Here is a 16,954-nt window from a genome sequence, read left to right as displayed (position 1 = left end):
GGTTCATTATACAGGATAACGAGCAAGGGGTTCATTATACAGGATAACGAGCAAGGGGTTCATTATACAGAATAAGGAGCAAGGGGTTCATTATACAGGATAACGAGCAAGGGGTTCATTATACAGGATAACGAGCAAGGGGTTCATTATACAGGATAAGGAGCAAGGGGTTCATTATACAGGATAACGAGCAAGGGGTTCATTATACAGGATAACGAGCAAGGGGTTCATTATACAGGATAAGGAGCAAGGGGTTCATTATACAGGATAAGGAGCAAGGGGTTCATTTATTTTATTTATTTATTTATTTATTTATTATAAATTTGTGCACACATACAGAGGTACAAAAAAATACAGATAAGAGCAGTATGCCAAAGCCACTTATACTATGCATAGCATTACGGGCTGGCTTAAAATTAACTTAAGATTAATTAAGCAATGATGAAGTCAGTGATAAAACATTAACGTAAACAGATTACTATAAAGCACAAGTGAGTATTGCAAAGACAGGTCATATGAAGGATTCTGTTAGGTAGTGTATTTAAGAAATAATAAAGTTAGATTGGGTTTTAGGTTTAACATTTATGTGATATAATTGTGAGAAACATTTAAGATATACAATTTATAAGGTTCAGTTATTCAGTATTTATTTGGTTTTGGGTGAGTAAGTGATCTTTGAGTAGAGACTTGAATTTATAAACAGGTAGTGTTTCTTTTATATTTACAGGTAATGAATTCCAGATTTTAGGGCCTTTTATGTGCATTGAGTTTTTGCATAGTGTGAGATGAACACGAGGAACATCAAAGAGTGATCTGTGCCTTGTGTTATGGTCATGTGTTCTGTTGAGGTTGGCAAGGAGATGTTTGAGGGGAGGGTTAATATCAGAGTTAAGTGTTCTATGTATGTAATAGGTGCAGTAATAAGTATGGATGTTTTGTATGGTGAGTAGGTTTAGTGTATTGAATATTGGTGGAGTGTGCTGCCTGGATAACGAGCAAGGGGTTCATTATACAGGATAAGGAGCAAGGGGTTCATTATACAGGATAACGAGCAAGGGGTTCATTATACAGGATAACGAGCAAGGGGTTCATTATACAGGATAACGAGCAAGGGGTTCATTATACAGAATAAGGAGCAAGGGGTTCATTATACAGGATAACGAGCAAGGGGTTCATTATACAGGATAACGAGCAAGGGGTTCATTATACAGAATAACGAGCAAGGGGTTCATTATGCAGGATAACGAGCAAGGGGTTCATTATGCAGGATAACGAGCAAGGGGTTCATTATGCAGGATAACGAGCAAGGGGTTCATTATACAGGATAACGAGCAAGGGGTTCATTATACAGGATAACGAGCAAGGGGTTCATTATACAGGATAACGAGCAAGGGGTTCATTATACAGGATAACGAGCAAGGGGTTCATTATACAGGATAACGAGCAAGGGGTTCATTATACAGAATAAGGAGCAAGGGGTTCATTATACAGGATAACGAGCAAGGGGTTCATTATGCAGGATAACGAGCAAGGGGTTCATTATGCAGGATAACGAGCAAGGGGTTCGGCTACGATGGAAAAACCGTTGGTATGCTGTGATGCCTTGAGCACCACTTAGTGTTCACCACACTGGTTCACCATATTCACCACAACCAGCCACCATGTAAACACAATGCTGACACAGTATACTCCCTGCACACCCCCCTCTCTCTCCCTCCATCGTAAACTCTCTTCATACCAGAAGACAACATATAAATAATAAGTGACCGACATAAAGGTCCCTCTGGCACGATCATCGCTCCACAAATATATCACATTTAAAGTTTAGTAATGTATATGTATGTATATTCTTGTCTGGCTCTTGAGAGACTTAAGTCAGCGACGGCTTAATTTATTAAGTAAAATTATATACACCAGCAGTGTGCTGCTACACTGTTCTGTATGATAGTTATACAGTGGGAACACCAGCAGTGTGTTCCTACACTGTTCTGTATGATAGTTAAACAGTGGGAACACCAGCAGTGTGTTGCTACACTGTTCTGTATGATAGTTAAACAGTGGGAACACCAGCAGTGTGCTGCTACACTGTTCTGTATGATAGTTATACAGTGGGAACACCAGCAGTGTGCTGCTACACTGTTCTGTATGATAGTTACACAGTGGTAACACCAGCAGTGTGCTGCTACACTGTTCTGTATGATAGTTATACAGCGGGAACACCAGCAGTGTGCTGCTACACTGTTCTGTATGATAGTTAGTGTGCTGCTACACTGTTCTGTATGATAGTTATACAGCGGGAACACCAGCAGTGTGCTGCTACACTGTTCTGTATATACACAGATACACTGTTCTGTATCATAGTTACATAGTGGGAACACCAGCAGTGTGTTACTGTTCACAGTGGTAACACCAGCAGTGTGCTGCTACACTGTTCTGTATGATAGTTACACAGTGGGAACACCAGCAGTGTGCTGCTACACTGTTCTGTATGATAGTTATACAGTGGGAACACCAGCAGTGTGCTGCTACACTGTTCTGTATGATAGTTATACAGCGGGAACACCAGCAGTGTGCTGCTACACTGTTCTGTATGATAGTTACACAGTGGGAACACCAGCAGCGTGCTGCTACACTGTTCTGTATGATAGTTACACAGTGGGAACACCAGCAGCGTGCTGCTACACTGTTCTGTATGATAGTTACACAGTGGTAACACCAGCAGTGTGTTGCTACACACAGTGGGAACACCAGCAGTGTGCTGCTACACTGTTCTGTATGATAGTTATACAGTGGGAACACCAGCAGTGTGCTGCTACACTGTTCTATATGATAGTTACACAGTGGTAACACCAGCAGCTGCTACACTGCTGTATGATAGTTACATAGTGGGAACACCAGCAGTGTGCTTCTGTATGTTAGCTTACACAGTGGGAACACCAGCAGTGTGCTGCTACACTGTTCTGTATGATAGTTATACAGCAGCAGTGTGCTGCTACACTGTTCTGTATGATAGTACACAGTACACAGTGTGGCTAACACACAGCAGCGTGCTGCTACACTGTTCTGTATGATAGTGGTACAGCAGTGTGGCTACACACACAGCAGCGTGCTGCTACACTGTATGATAGTTCTATACAATAGTTACAGCAGTGCTGTACTACTATACAAAGCTAGCAAGTATGTTTCTCTGTCATATTCCATCACACAGATTGGGTCACATACTTAGTGCTGACATGTGTCAGTCTGAGCTAATAGACTTCAGTACTGGAGTTACTATCACTTAGGAATTACTATCTCTCAGGATGACCCAGCTTATACACAACTAACACTAAGATATTTCCACCATACCAAAGCTGGAAAAGAAATTCTGCATATTAGAAAAGAGTTGTGAAGAATAAAGGGGAAGTCACACCCAGCTATATATATCTCTCTAAGAACACGCATGTATATTAATATATAAATACTGCGGTTATTCTTGCAATAGCCTTGGTGGGTGGGTGGTGAGAGGGTGGGTGGTGAGAGGGTGGGTGGTGAGAGAGGGTGTGTGGGTGTATTGTCTGGGTGAGACCACGCAAGTATACACACGTGGAGATTATGGGTGGACATGATGGGTGGACATGGTGGGTGGACGTGTTCTATATTTCCCTATCACTGGAAGCAGGAGGTCAGGCAACACTACGCAATACATTCGTACTTACAAGCAACACACAAGACACTCTTTTAAAACTACCCTCCATCTCCACACAAGAACAAGTTACCCACACAAGAACAAGTTACCCGAGGTCCCAACAGTCACCTCGGTGACTCTGTATCATTATTCTCTTATCAAAATATCGGCGAATGCATAAAAAAATAAAAAAATACGAACCTTACGAGGCTCAAATTTCGAAATTTCTATTCTGTAAAGCGCTAAACCCATTAGGGTCATACAGAGCCGTGTAAAATGATCAGATTTAAGTTTTAATCTTTTATCCATTATCGTAGCACCGAGAGGAGCAGGATCCCCCACCTCACTCAGGCAGGTGACCCTGAGTGAGGTGCGTCTGGCTAGTGCTCACTCCACACTAAACCTTCTCACAGAAACTATCCTTGCGGAAAGAGAATGGTTCAACTCGCACATTCTTTCTGCTTGTTTGTAGGGGGGAGGAGGGAGCGGAGGATGGAAGATAAGAGACAGGATAAGAGGTAAAAACGAGAGAAGGGAAAAGAGAGAGCTAGAGGGTAGGAAAAAGGATAGGAGAGAAGGTAGAAGAAAAAATGAGAGAGTACGACAAAGGGCGAGGGATAGCACTAAGCAATAAACGGAAGGAAAGGGTGAGAAAGAAGATATAAACGATACAAGAAAATGGGCAAGAAAACTACAGGATACAGCAAAAGATAGAGAGAATAATAATAATAATAATAATAATAATAATAATAATAATAATAATAATAATAATCTATATTTCCACAGTACATGATGCAACTTATACAGACCATAGCTGATATTAATGACATACTATATAGAAAGCCCCTTGTTATTCAGAGCATTTTCCGCAACTTAGGTTAGTTTTGTCCCCAGGATGCGACCCACACCAGTCGACTAACACCCAGGTACCCATTTACTACTAGGTGAACAGGGACAGTAGATGTTTTCAAAGGAAACACGTCCTAATGTGACCACCCATACCGGGGATCGAGCCACGGACCTCAGTGTGTGAGCTGAGTGCGCTACCAACCCAGCTACGGAACACACACTAAGGAAGAAGAGAGCAGGATGGGATGCTGGAGGTTAAGAGTGGCCAGGATCACTTGTTCACAGCACCCACAGGATGGTGGGTTAATCAGGCAGGTGTGGGTGCCTGGTTTTTATTACTGAGGAAAAATGCGTGGACGTGGCATGACAGGCGAGCAGTGGGCAGGCAGGGGTATTTCCCCTCGTTGCAGGGACGGGGGTCACAGTCATCGTGGCAGGGGGTGATTGTTACCCTGGTGGGGGAGTTAGTCCCCCTGCACGACCAACATCTTCACCCCGATACTCGGAGAGAAGTCAAAGATTGTACCAGCAACACACACACACACACACACACACACACACAGGGCCACGGGTCGCTGGCTATTTTGGTCGAGTCCAGTGGGCGCTAGCTAGTGGCACTGCATTTCTACTAGCAAGACTAACCTAATAAACACGCCCACACCCGACATGTTGACTACACTGCCCACCCTTCGCTAATCATATATACAAGAGTGCCAGAAGTCTGGTCGGACATCCAGGATGTCATCCAACACTACTGGCACTCCATACAGTAGTGCCAGAGGTCTGGATGAAAGCCCAGGATGTTATCCAATACTAATGGCACTCCATAAAGTAGTGCCAGAGGTCTGGATGAACGTCCAGGATGTTATCCAACACTTAGTGATTGAGACAGGTCCATCGGCCTCCCTCGAGGAAGGAGAAACATGTTGCCCCATCAACCGCTGGCTGGGGAAGGCCCAGAATTTAAAGGAAACCAGGATGTTTGTGGAAAGAGACACACAGAAAGAGAGAGAGAGAGAGAGAGAGAGAGAGAGAGAGAGAAAGAGCGAATGAATCACAGCATCCTGGAGGGTAGAAGAGTACATAGGCAAGGTAGATAGCACACTTTCCGGTGTACCTCAAGGCTAACTGCTGGCTCCTAACTAGTACCTAGCTTGGTACCTTCCACTGTTGCTGCGTCTTCACTAGATAATGCTCCAGTAAACCAAAATGCAACCTAGATTAATTTTCCATCATGTGGATTAGTTGTTTTGCGATGGAACAACAATGTCGTGACTTAATTTTTACTGAAGAGGTGAGGCTAAGATAGTAACACTGAAGGCTCTCTCCCCACTCTGCACTCCCTCATATCACTACTACACTACGACTATTACTACTACTACCATCACTACAACTGCTACTACTACCAATACTACTACCACTGAGCTGACACCGTATGTGTTACTGCAGCTGACACCATGTGTGTTACTAGAGCTGACACCATGCTGCTACTGCTGACAGCTGACACTGTGTTTTAAGCCACTCTTTAGTAAGTCGCGGGGCGCTTACATTAACCTAAATTTTGGTATCACGAGATAGAAACTTAAGAGAGGGGGAGGATGTTAGTGAGGCAGGCCGGGTAAACACACACACTGGTGCGTTGTGAAAAATGTGGGGAACACCCACCTGTGAGGTGGGTTGTGGGGGTAGGCGAGGTGGGTTCAACCTAGCAACTTATGATAAACCAGGGTGGGCGTGAGACCACTGTCACCACCACTACCGCCATCACTAATACTATCACTGCTAATACCAACACTACTACTACTACTATCATTACTGCTACTACTAGTATCATTACTATTATTATTACTACTACTACTACTACCATCATTACTGCTATTACTACTACTACTACTACTACCGTTACTGCTATCACTACTGTTATTCTCACTATCATCACTATTGTTATCAGTACAGCCATCACTACTACTACCATTACTAGTACTACCATCAATGTTATTACCATCACTACTACTACCTACTACTACTAGTACCATCACTACTACTACCTACTACTACTAGTACCATCACTACTACTACCTACTACTACTAGTACCATCACTACTACTACTACTACTGGCGTTCCTTCATCCATGAGCCAGTCAGCCAGGCTGTCATGGTAATGCAAGCCTACGGGCTGCTAGCCCCAAAACCCTGGTTGATCCAACAAGGAAGTCTGGCCGGGCTGCTAGGGTACCAGGGGAAACCCTCCCTTGGTAACCTATGAGAGGTATGTAAGGCACGTGACGGCAGGAAACTCCTGGATGCAACAGTTTTCTGGGCACGACAGAAAAAACATCTCTCGTATGAACGTCAGTGACCTTGACGCCTCGTCTCACACATTCCATCGTTATTCCCTGACATTCTATCATTACCTTTTGACATTCTATCATTACGGGATGGCTTCAGTTCCTTGGATAAGGAGCCCTTCGCTGCCGACAACAATACAGTCGGGGCTACGGTAGCTATAAGTCGTACCGCCTGAGCTAGCGTGTTGTCCATCCCGTGTTTAGTCTCTGTAACCTCTCGAAATACAACAGGATGAGAGGTGACAATGGGCCTGTATCAGGCCCAACAACTAGCAGCAATAACTATGATAGTTCTAGTTATGTTGCCTGAGGGAATAGTTTATTGTGCACTCCGTGTTCACTTAAGTGGCTAGTTTATCATGCACCCCGTGTTTATCTGAGTGGCTAGTTCACTATCTACCCCGTGTTCACCATCTGAGTGGCTAGTTTACTGTGCACCCCGTGTTCGTCATGAAAGCTGTAACGCAAAACAGAATACCAAAATGACGGTGATCACAAGAGAGTTTGTATCAGACACATCTAGCTTGTTACAATTTTACAAGTCTCAGTCACTTCACAGCTTACAATTCCTCCCACAAATTCACACAATACAGAGATACAATTCCGAGAAAACTCAGGTATCATGTTGCACTGGTCATGGCCGGGTTACAATCCCACCAGGTAACACTGCGTTCATCTAGTCGACGCAAAACGTGCATACAATCTTAACCTCCAGGATTTCCTGTCCAGTTTTGTCTGGACTTGGAACACTAAGATATTGTTCCAGTGTCTCTGAAGTTGGAACACTAAGATATTGTTCCAGTTTTTCTGGAGGGAACACTAAGATATTGTAAGTTGGAACACTAAGATATTGTTCCAGTTTTTCTGGAGGGAACACTAAGATATTGTTCCAGTGTCTCTGAAGTTGGAACACTAAGATATTGTTCCAGTTTTTCTGGAGTTGGAACACTAAGATATTGTTCCAGTGTCTCTGAAGTTGGAACACTAAGATATTGTTCCAGTGTCTCTGAAGTTGGAACACTAAGATATTGTTCCAGTTTTTCTGGAGTTGGAACACTAAGATATTGTTCCAGTGTCTCTGAAGTTGGAACACTAAGATATTGTTCCAGTGTCTCTGAAGTTGGAACACTAAGATATTGTTCCAGTGTCTCTGAAGTTGGAACACTAAGATATTGTTCCAGTTTTTCTGGAGTTGGAACACTAAGATATTGTTCCAGTTTTTCTGGAGTTGGAACACTAAGATATTGTTCCAGTTTTGTCTGGAGTTGGAACACTAAGATATTGTTCCAGTGTCTCTGAAGTTGGAACACTAAGATATTGTTCCAGTTTTTCTGGAGGGAACACTAAGATATTGTTCCAGTGTCTCTGAAGTTGGAACACTAAGATATTGTTCCAGTGCCTCTGAAGTTGGAACACTAAGATATTGTTCCAGTTTTTCTGGAGTTGGAACACTAAGATATTGTTCCAGTGTCTCTGAAGTTGGAACACTAAGATATTGTTCCAGTGTCTCTGAAGTTGGAACACTAAGATATTGTTCCAGTGTCTCTGAAGTTGGAACACTAAGATATTGTTCCAGTGTCTCTGAAGTTGGAACACTAAGATATTGTTCCAGTTTTTCTGGAGTTGGAACACTAAGATATTGTTCCAGTTTTTCTGGAGTTGGAACACTAAGATATTGTTCCAGTTTTTCTGGAGTTGGAACACTAAGATATTGTTCCAGTTTTTCTGGAGTTGGAACACTAAGATATTGTTCCAGTTTTTCTGGAGTTGGAACACTAAGATATTGTTCCAGTTTTTCTGGAGTTGGAACACTAAGATATTGTTCCAGTTTTTCTGGAGTTGGAACACTAAGATATTGTTCCAGTGTATATGCCTGTCTCCCCCCCCACACACACCTGACGTGTGACCAACATACGCACACTAGCCGTACTACTACTACTAATACTACTTCTAGTACTACTATGGATGATGATGATGATGATGATGATGATGATGATGATGATGATGATGCTGTGGCGGCTGCTCCTGCTGCTGCCGCCGGAGACACTGTCAGTCTTACTGTACCAGTAACATCAGCTGGTAATCTACCCACCTTGTCACCTCCTCCAGAGGCAGGTTTAACCTGACATATTTGATCAAGATGAACTAGTGATCTGCTGCTTCCTACCTGCACTCTTCAGTCTTCAAACTCGCTACCTTTCAACTTCTGAGACACCAAAATATTCTCTTTAATACCACTTCAGTAGTTTAGCCATCAACTTTCTCTCAGTCCTGGAGGTGTGTGCGAGAGGCAATATAATAAAGATTAACTGCAATTCCTTCCTGAATTGCGTACAATACACTGATAACTCGCACATGGGAGAAAGGAGATTACCACGACGTTTCACTCCGACATGGACCATTTACTAGCCACACTAACACATGAAGGTGGGGGAGCCTGTATATACAGTAGAGGGGGACAGGCTCCCTCACCTTCTTGTGTTAGTGTGGGTAGTTAATGGTCCAAGTCGGAGCGAAACATCGTAAGTTCCTCTCTCCCATGTGTGGGTTGTGTATTGTTCCAGTCACAGTATTCTACCTTCTTCTTGTGTACCTCCGGCCTAGCAACAGATACAAGCATCTTACATTCAGATCTCAGGGATTTTTAACCCCGGAGGGTTAGTCACCCAGAATAACCCAAGAAAGTCAGTGCTTCATCGAGGACGCAATGACGCATCGAGAACACCATTCTGGTCCTTCAATCTTGTCCCCCAGGATGCCACTCAACCAGTTGACTAACACCCAGGTACCTACTTGATAGGTGAACAAGGACAGCAGGTGTGAGGAAACATGCCCAATGTTTTCACCCTTGCTGGGGATCGAACCACGGACACTCAGTGTGTGAGGCGAGAGCGTTGCCCAGCAGGCCACGGGCCACCCAACACAAACTATTAAACTGTGCGTATTAGCAGTTTGCAGAAGCTTGAGAGCAACAACTGGCTTGGGAGACTGCAAAATACCTATAATGACTTACAGGGCTGCCACGAGTCCACTACTCAGTGTAAGGGGACCAAGACACCTCAACACCCTTCCCTCAAACATAAAGGAAATTACCAACACACTTCTAGCTGTCTTTACGATTGAACTGGATCAGTTCCTGATCAGCTGGGCTATGGTGCATACGTTAGACTGCGTGTGTCTGATACCAACAGTCTGGTTGATCAGACTAGCAACCAAAACAACACAACCAACACAACAATGATATGTTAAAACAACATACGGTTATGTTGCCACAGTTAAGATAACACATAGTGTTATCTTGGTTAAGATAACACAGTGTTATCTTGGTTAAGATAACACAGTGTTATCTTGGTTAAGATAACATATACAGTGTTATCTTGGTTAAGATAACACAGTGTTATCTTGGTTAAGATAACATATACAGTGTTATCTTGGTTAAGATAACACAGTGTTATCTTGGTTAAGATAACATATACAGTGTTATCTTGGTTAAGATAACACAGTGTTATCTTGGTTAAGATAACACAGTGTTATCTTGGTTAAGATAACACAGTGTTATCTTGGTTAAGATAACACAGTGTTATCTTGGTTAAGATAACACAGTGTTATCTTGGTTAAGATAACACAGTGTTATCTTGGTTAAGATAACACAGTGTTATCTTGGTTAAGATAACATATACAGTGTTATCTTGGTTAAGATAACACAGTGTTATCTTGGTTAAGATAACACAGTGTTATCTTGGTTAAGATAACACAGTGTTATCTTGGTTAAGATAACACAGTGTTATCTTGGTTAAGATAACATATACAGTGTTATCTTGGTTAAGATAACATATACAGTGTTATCTTGGTTAAGATAACATATACAGTGTTATCTTGGTTAAGACAACACATACAGTGTTATCTTGGTTAAGATAACATATACAGTGTTATCTTGGTTAAGATAACATATACAGTGTTATCTTGGTTAAGAAAACACAGTGTTATCTTGGTTAAGATAACACATACAGTGTTATCTTGGTTACGATAACAGTGTTATCTTGGTTAAGATAACACAGTGTTATCTTGGTTAAGATAACACAGTGTTATCTTGGTTAAGATAACATATACAGTGTTATCTTGGTTAAGATAACATATACAGTGTTATCTTGGTTAAGATAACATATACAGTGTTATCTTGGTTAAGATAACATATACAGTGTTATCTTGGTTAACATAACACATACAGTGTTATCTTGGTTAACATAACACATACAGTGTTATCTTGGTTAAGATAACACATACAGTGTTATCTTGGTTAAGATGTCTGGTATGAAGCAGTGTGTACTGGTTGAGGGCACACAGGCTGGGCAGGCCTACCCTCGGGCACTGGAAAAACCGTCCCCCAACCCTCAGCTTTCTTCACACCGTTAACCTACCCTACTACCACTACTAATACCCAACTATTACCACTACCACTACTACCACCACCACAACCACCACTGCTACTACCAACATCCTCAATATCACAACCACACCATCGGAGAGAGAGAGAGAGAGAGAGAGAGAGAGAGAGAGAGAGAGAGAGAGAGAGAGAGAGAGAATTTCAATACACCTCCTGGAATAATGGAAAGTAATCAGGTTTGATTCGAGGAAAAAAATAGCTCCAATTCCTTGGATCAAGAACCGTACGACCAGAGTGTGTGTGTTTACGTATATATATATATATATTATAAAAACGGCAAATCTCCCTATATTTAAGCTAAGAAATGGGCTGGTGGGTTGGTGGTCATGCAGGTGAGGTCCCTCAACCCCTCACCTTGAGGACTAGGTGACCCAACGTTAGGGGAACTTCCCTGGCTGACTAGACTCGCCGTCTCCTAACGCCTGCTACACCTGTTCACCTGCCAGGACTAGACTAGATGCTTGCTAACACCTATTCACCTGACAGGACTAGACTAGTTTGCTAACACCTGCTACACCTGTTCACCTAGCAGGACTCGACTAGTTGTCCACACACCTACTACATCTGTTCACCTGGCAGGACTAGTCTACTAACACCTGTTCGCCTGGCAGTACTAGAGGCATGAAATAACACCTGCTGCACCTGTTCGCCTGGCAGTACTAGAGGCATGAAATAACACCTGCTGCACCTGTTCGCCTGGCAGTACTAGAGGCATGATCTAACACCTGCTGCACCTGTTTGCCTGGCAGTACTAGAGGCATGATCTAACACCTGCTGCACCTGTTCGCCTGGCAGTACTAGATGCATGATCTAACACCTGCTGCACCTGTTCGCCTGGCAGTACTAGAGGCATGATCTAACACCTGCTGCACCTGTTCGCCTGGCAGTACTAGAGGCATGATCTAACACCTGCTGCACCTGTTCGCCTGGCAGGACTAGAGGCATGATCTAACACCTGCTGCACCTGTTCGCCTGGCAGTACTAGAGGCATGATCTAACACCTGCTGCACCTGTTCGCCTGGCGGTACTAGAGGCATGATCTAACACCTGCTGCACCTGTTCGCCTGGCAGGACTAGAGGCATGATCTAACACCTGCTGCACCTGTTCGCCTGGCAGTACTAGAGGCATGATCTAACACTTGCTGCACCTGTTCGCCTGGCAGTACTAGAGGCATGATCTAACACCTGCTGCACCTGTTCGCCTGGCAGTACTAGAGGCATGATCTAACACCTGCTGCACCTGTTCGCCTGGCAGGACTAGAGGCATGATCTAACACTTGCTGCATCTGTTCGCCTGGCAGTACTAGAGGCATGATCTAACACCTGCACCTGTTCGCCTGGCAGTACTAGAGGCATGATCTAACACCTGCTGCACCTGTTCACCTGATATGCAGCAGGTAAGTTTTGTGGGTGGCACTGTGCCGGACACACACACACACACACACACACACACACACACACACACACACACACACACCACAGGGTCACACCAACAATACGTCTCACTGTCTGTAGTCATCCTGGTGTATTATCCTGCTGAGGTTACTAATCCTAATCCTTCTCCTCTACCCCTCTCAAACCGGTTTTAATATCGTCTTGTAGCCCTGCTCTTCCTGCCCTCTCACACAAATGCTAGTTAATGGGGGGTTTGATGCCTATCTACAACAGGAGTAAAGAATAACACCTAAAATCAGGGACTAGACTCGGTGTACATTACTGTACTGGAAGCTTGTACTGCAGTGATATGAGGAGACGGAGTGTCGAGCCTACAGCAGCAGCAGTCTTGCAGCCTTCTGTGTGAGTTAGGAAGGCGGGGTTCGACCCCGGGGACACAAGGTTGAGTCTCCACACAGTCGATCGTGCGTACAAGGGCCAACAAAACTGAATGAAGAGAGTCACCACTTTACCGTTGGTGGTTGATAAGTGTCTTATATTCCAGAGTGGTACAAACCGTGCTTAATATACAGACCCGTGTCACCCACAACACATTACACAAATAAACAGTCAAAACTGACGTTGTATGACTGCATAAATGTGTGTGTGTGTGTGTGTGTGTGTGTGTGTGTGTGTGTGTGTGTGTGTGTGTGTGTGTGTGTGTGTGTGTGTGTGTGTGTGTGTGTGTTTCTTGCCGAATAAGCAGAATGAATATTTGTTTCCCGCCAAAATAAGTGAAAATCACTCTGGACATAACGAAAATTAATATATATTGTCGATTTTAAGCACCATTAAATCAGGTTACAATGACCTACGTTATACATAGCAGAATTTACTTAAAATAACTACTCTAAGTTAGTTTAGGTTAGGTTTCTAAGTTAGATCAAGTTTCTAAGTTAGGTTAGGTTTCTAAGTTAGGTTACATTTCTAAGGTTAAGTGTCTAAGTTAGGTTAGATGTCTAATTTAAGTTAGATTTCTAAGTTAGATTGGATTTCTAAGTTAGGTTAGATTTCTAAGTTAGATTAGATTTCTAAGTTAGATTATATTTCTAAGTTAGGTTAGATTTCTAAGTTAGCTTAGATTTCTAAGTTAGGTTAGATTTCTAAATTAGGTTAGATTTCTAAGTTAGCTTAGATTTCTAAGTTAGCTTAGATTTCTAAGTTAGGTTAGATTTCTAAGTTAGGTTAGATTTCTAAGTTAGCTTAGATTTCTAAGTTAGCTTAGATTTCTAAGTTAGCTTAGATTTCTAAGTTAGCTTAGATTTCTAAATTAGGTTAGATTTCTAAGTTAGCTTAGATTTCTAAGTTAGCTTAGATTTCTAAGTTAGGTTAGATTTCTAAGTTAGGTTTGACCCAAAAATAAAATATTTTATATCAATGTCAACGAAAAAAAAATACGTGTGTCAATCTGTGCGAGATTTTTTGTGGAGAGAAAATTCAAGTTTTTAAGGGATTTGAGCCAAGTTTACTGGTAATATTTTGGCTCAGTTAGTTTAGAAATAATCTATGTTTATACTCGCCAGAGGACACTTGTCCACCACGTTAGAGATAGTGAGAGATAGTGAGAAATAGGCTGCTCATCTTCAGGTTGACTTGGCGACCGACCAGGAGTGAGAGAGAGAGAAAGAGAGAGAGAGAGTAGGGCATCAACCTCCGGGCAGGAGTTTGAGAAATAAATTGCGAGAGAGTGTAATGAAAAAGTGGCGGTAAAGCAAGAAATTTAAAGATAGTGAGAGACAGAAAGAGACAGAATAACAGAATGTATATCGTGACGCGGACAGAGTGGCAACAGCCCATCAGATAACAGTGATAACACACAGTAGCAAGGAACAAGTTATCCTGGTCACGTGTCATCATATCTGGTGACCCGACTTTGTAACATACCAGCCTGGGCAGGTATCTCAAGAGGATGAACATGATAAGTGAGATGTACAGAGAAATGGTACAGAGAACCGACACGATGGTGACCCAAGACACAAATGCAACACTTAGGTATCTTTACTATGGAGACGTTTCGCCAACCAGTGGCTTCCTCAGTCCAATACAGAGAAGAATGATTGAAGATCAGGAGGAGTTTGAGGTAATCAGTCCCTCAGCCTGGAGCTAATGTGATGGACTCCAGGCTGCTGGTAGCAGGTTGGAGAGTCTTGGATCAAGGATAATGACATAGTGTTCTCTTACTGTGACCATAGTGCCCCATATTTTTCACTGGGTTTATTCTACATTTACCCCAGTAAGGGCTTATGGTAGAGTGTAGAATGTGTACCTGACCCTCAAGTATATCCTGTGTATATATTATGTATCTCCCTTGTTTACTTTCCGGAGAGAATATTTCCAGTACTTCAAGACATTTACCAACGTGTTGATTTCTCTTGCTTTGAAAGGTGTTGTGAGCACAGAACACTGTTATAGGAGTGCCCAGGCTACTTGCATGCTACCCACACTACAGTGGGAAGTGCCCAGGCTACTTGCATGCTACCCACACTACAGTGGCCTCTTCCTTTCGAAAGTTCTCATTATCTAACCTATCATTTCCTTGATCGTTGATGCGTTCGTCTTATTGTATTCTCTAAACAATAGGTTATCTGACGTTATTATTCCAAGGACTGTGCGTGTTGCCTTCGCTGAATGTGCTGGTCTGTCTGCGGTTTCTGTTCCGTGTTCGTTCTGTGCTCTTCGTCGTAAACGAGTCCAAGTAGGGAGTCTCAAACGAGACCAACCAGGGTACCCCGATTGCCAAAACGTTTCGCGTGCTTTTGAAGGCTTCTTCAGTCGAAAACAGAGGTGACTAAGTGGAGAGATCAGAAGCACTGGTAAAGAGGAAATGATCAGTCCTTTAGCCTTCAAGTAGTTTTGCGGGGGGTCAGTCCCCTAACCGTGAGACGCATTCAGCTCCACAGCTGAGGGACTGACCACCTCATCTCTACCTCTCCACTGATTCTCGTGGCTCCAATATTTAGCCAAATGCTGAACAAGTATCTCCTTTATCAACCTCTCGGTTTTCTAACCCATTCGTTCATACAACTGAAGAAGCCAGCAGAGTAAGCGAAACGCCTCGACACCAAAGACAGCCAAGTGTTACACAGGTGTCGTACCTATCCACGAAGCTGAGCAAGTGAACTGCCTCACCCCAAACAAGTCAACAGGGTTACTACTGCGTTGACCTCTGGTGTATGACACTCACATGTGTGTGCCAGGTGTCTGTCTCCTTAATACACTGCCTCTCATCCTTCCTTGAAAAATGTTAATATATAATGGGAAATTCTTGAACACATTAGCGCATCAACAAAGTTCTTACCACTAAAACTATATTCAAAGTGGTTATATTACATGAGCTATTTTAAACTGAGCTTCCAGAGTAACTGGAAACCAATAGATTCACTCTGTTATTTCTCTCTCTCTCTCTCTCTCTCTCTCTCTCTCTCTCTCTCTCTCTCTCTCTCTCTCTCTCACACACACACACACACACAGGTCTTGTGTTATCACAGGGCGGTCAGAGCATTTGCACCAGCCTGAGGGAAGGTATGAGAGAGAGCTGAAGGTGAGGGTAAGAGAGGGGTGAGGGAGAAAAGAGTAGTGAGGGAGAAAATAGTGAGGGAGACATGAGGGAGAGGGCAGGCAGACTGTTTTGTTTCAGGGAAGACTGAATAATGTGCAGTGTTGCTACACTATTCTATATGATAGTTACATTGGGAACACAAGCTAGCTATGTTTCACTTGTTGTATTCCAACACACAGGATGCGTAACATTTATAGTGTTGAAATGTGTCAGCCTGACCTGGCAGACTTCAGCAGTGTCAGTCTGACCTGGCAGACTTCAGCAGTGTCAGTCTGACCTGGCAGACTTCAGCAGTGTCAGTCTGACCTGGGAGACTTCAGCAGTGTCAGTCTGACCTGGGAGACTTCAGCAGTGTCAGTCTGACCTGGGAGACTTCAGCAGTGTCAGTCTGACCTGGGAGACTTCAGCAGTGTCAGTCTGACCTGGGAGACTTCAGCAGTGTCAGTCTGACCTGGGAGACTTCAGCAGTGTCAGTCTGACCTGGGAGACTTCAGCAGTGTCAGTCTGACCTGGGAGACTTCAGCAGTGTCAGTCTGACCTGGGAGACTTCAGCAGTGTCAGTCTGACCTGGGAGACTTCAGCAGTGTCAGTCTGACCTGGGAGACTTCAGCAGTGTCAGTCTGACCTGGGAGACTTCAGCAGTGTCAGTCTGA

At 43.3% G+C, this 16,954-nt stretch overlaps 1 protein-coding gene and 1 long non-coding RNA gene across 3 annotated transcripts in view; one reads left to right on the top strand and one right to left on the bottom strand.

Annotated features, from left to right (window-relative positions):
* LOC138853924 (uncharacterized) overlaps positions 1 to 16,954 on the bottom strand; it is a 217,418-nt gene that overhangs the window by 77,341 nt on the left and 123,123 nt on the right. The gene's annotated exons all lie outside the window — the stretch shown is intronic.
* The window catches only part of LOC128694328 (aquaporin AQPAn.G), a 93,275-nt gene that overhangs the window by 7,328 nt on the left and 68,993 nt on the right, over positions 1 to 16,954 (top strand). The gene's annotated exons all lie outside the window — the stretch shown is intronic.

The sequence above is a fragment of the Cherax quadricarinatus genome, chromosome 43 (assembly GCF_038502225.1).
Source record: "Cherax quadricarinatus isolate ZL_2023a chromosome 43, ASM3850222v1, whole genome shotgun sequence".
In the NCBI taxonomy this organism is placed as follows: domain Eukaryota; kingdom Metazoa; phylum Arthropoda; class Malacostraca; order Decapoda; family Parastacidae; genus Cherax; species Cherax quadricarinatus.
The sequence above is the reverse complement of the archived record's forward strand: the minus strand, read 5'-3'. Positions and strand labels throughout refer to the sequence as shown.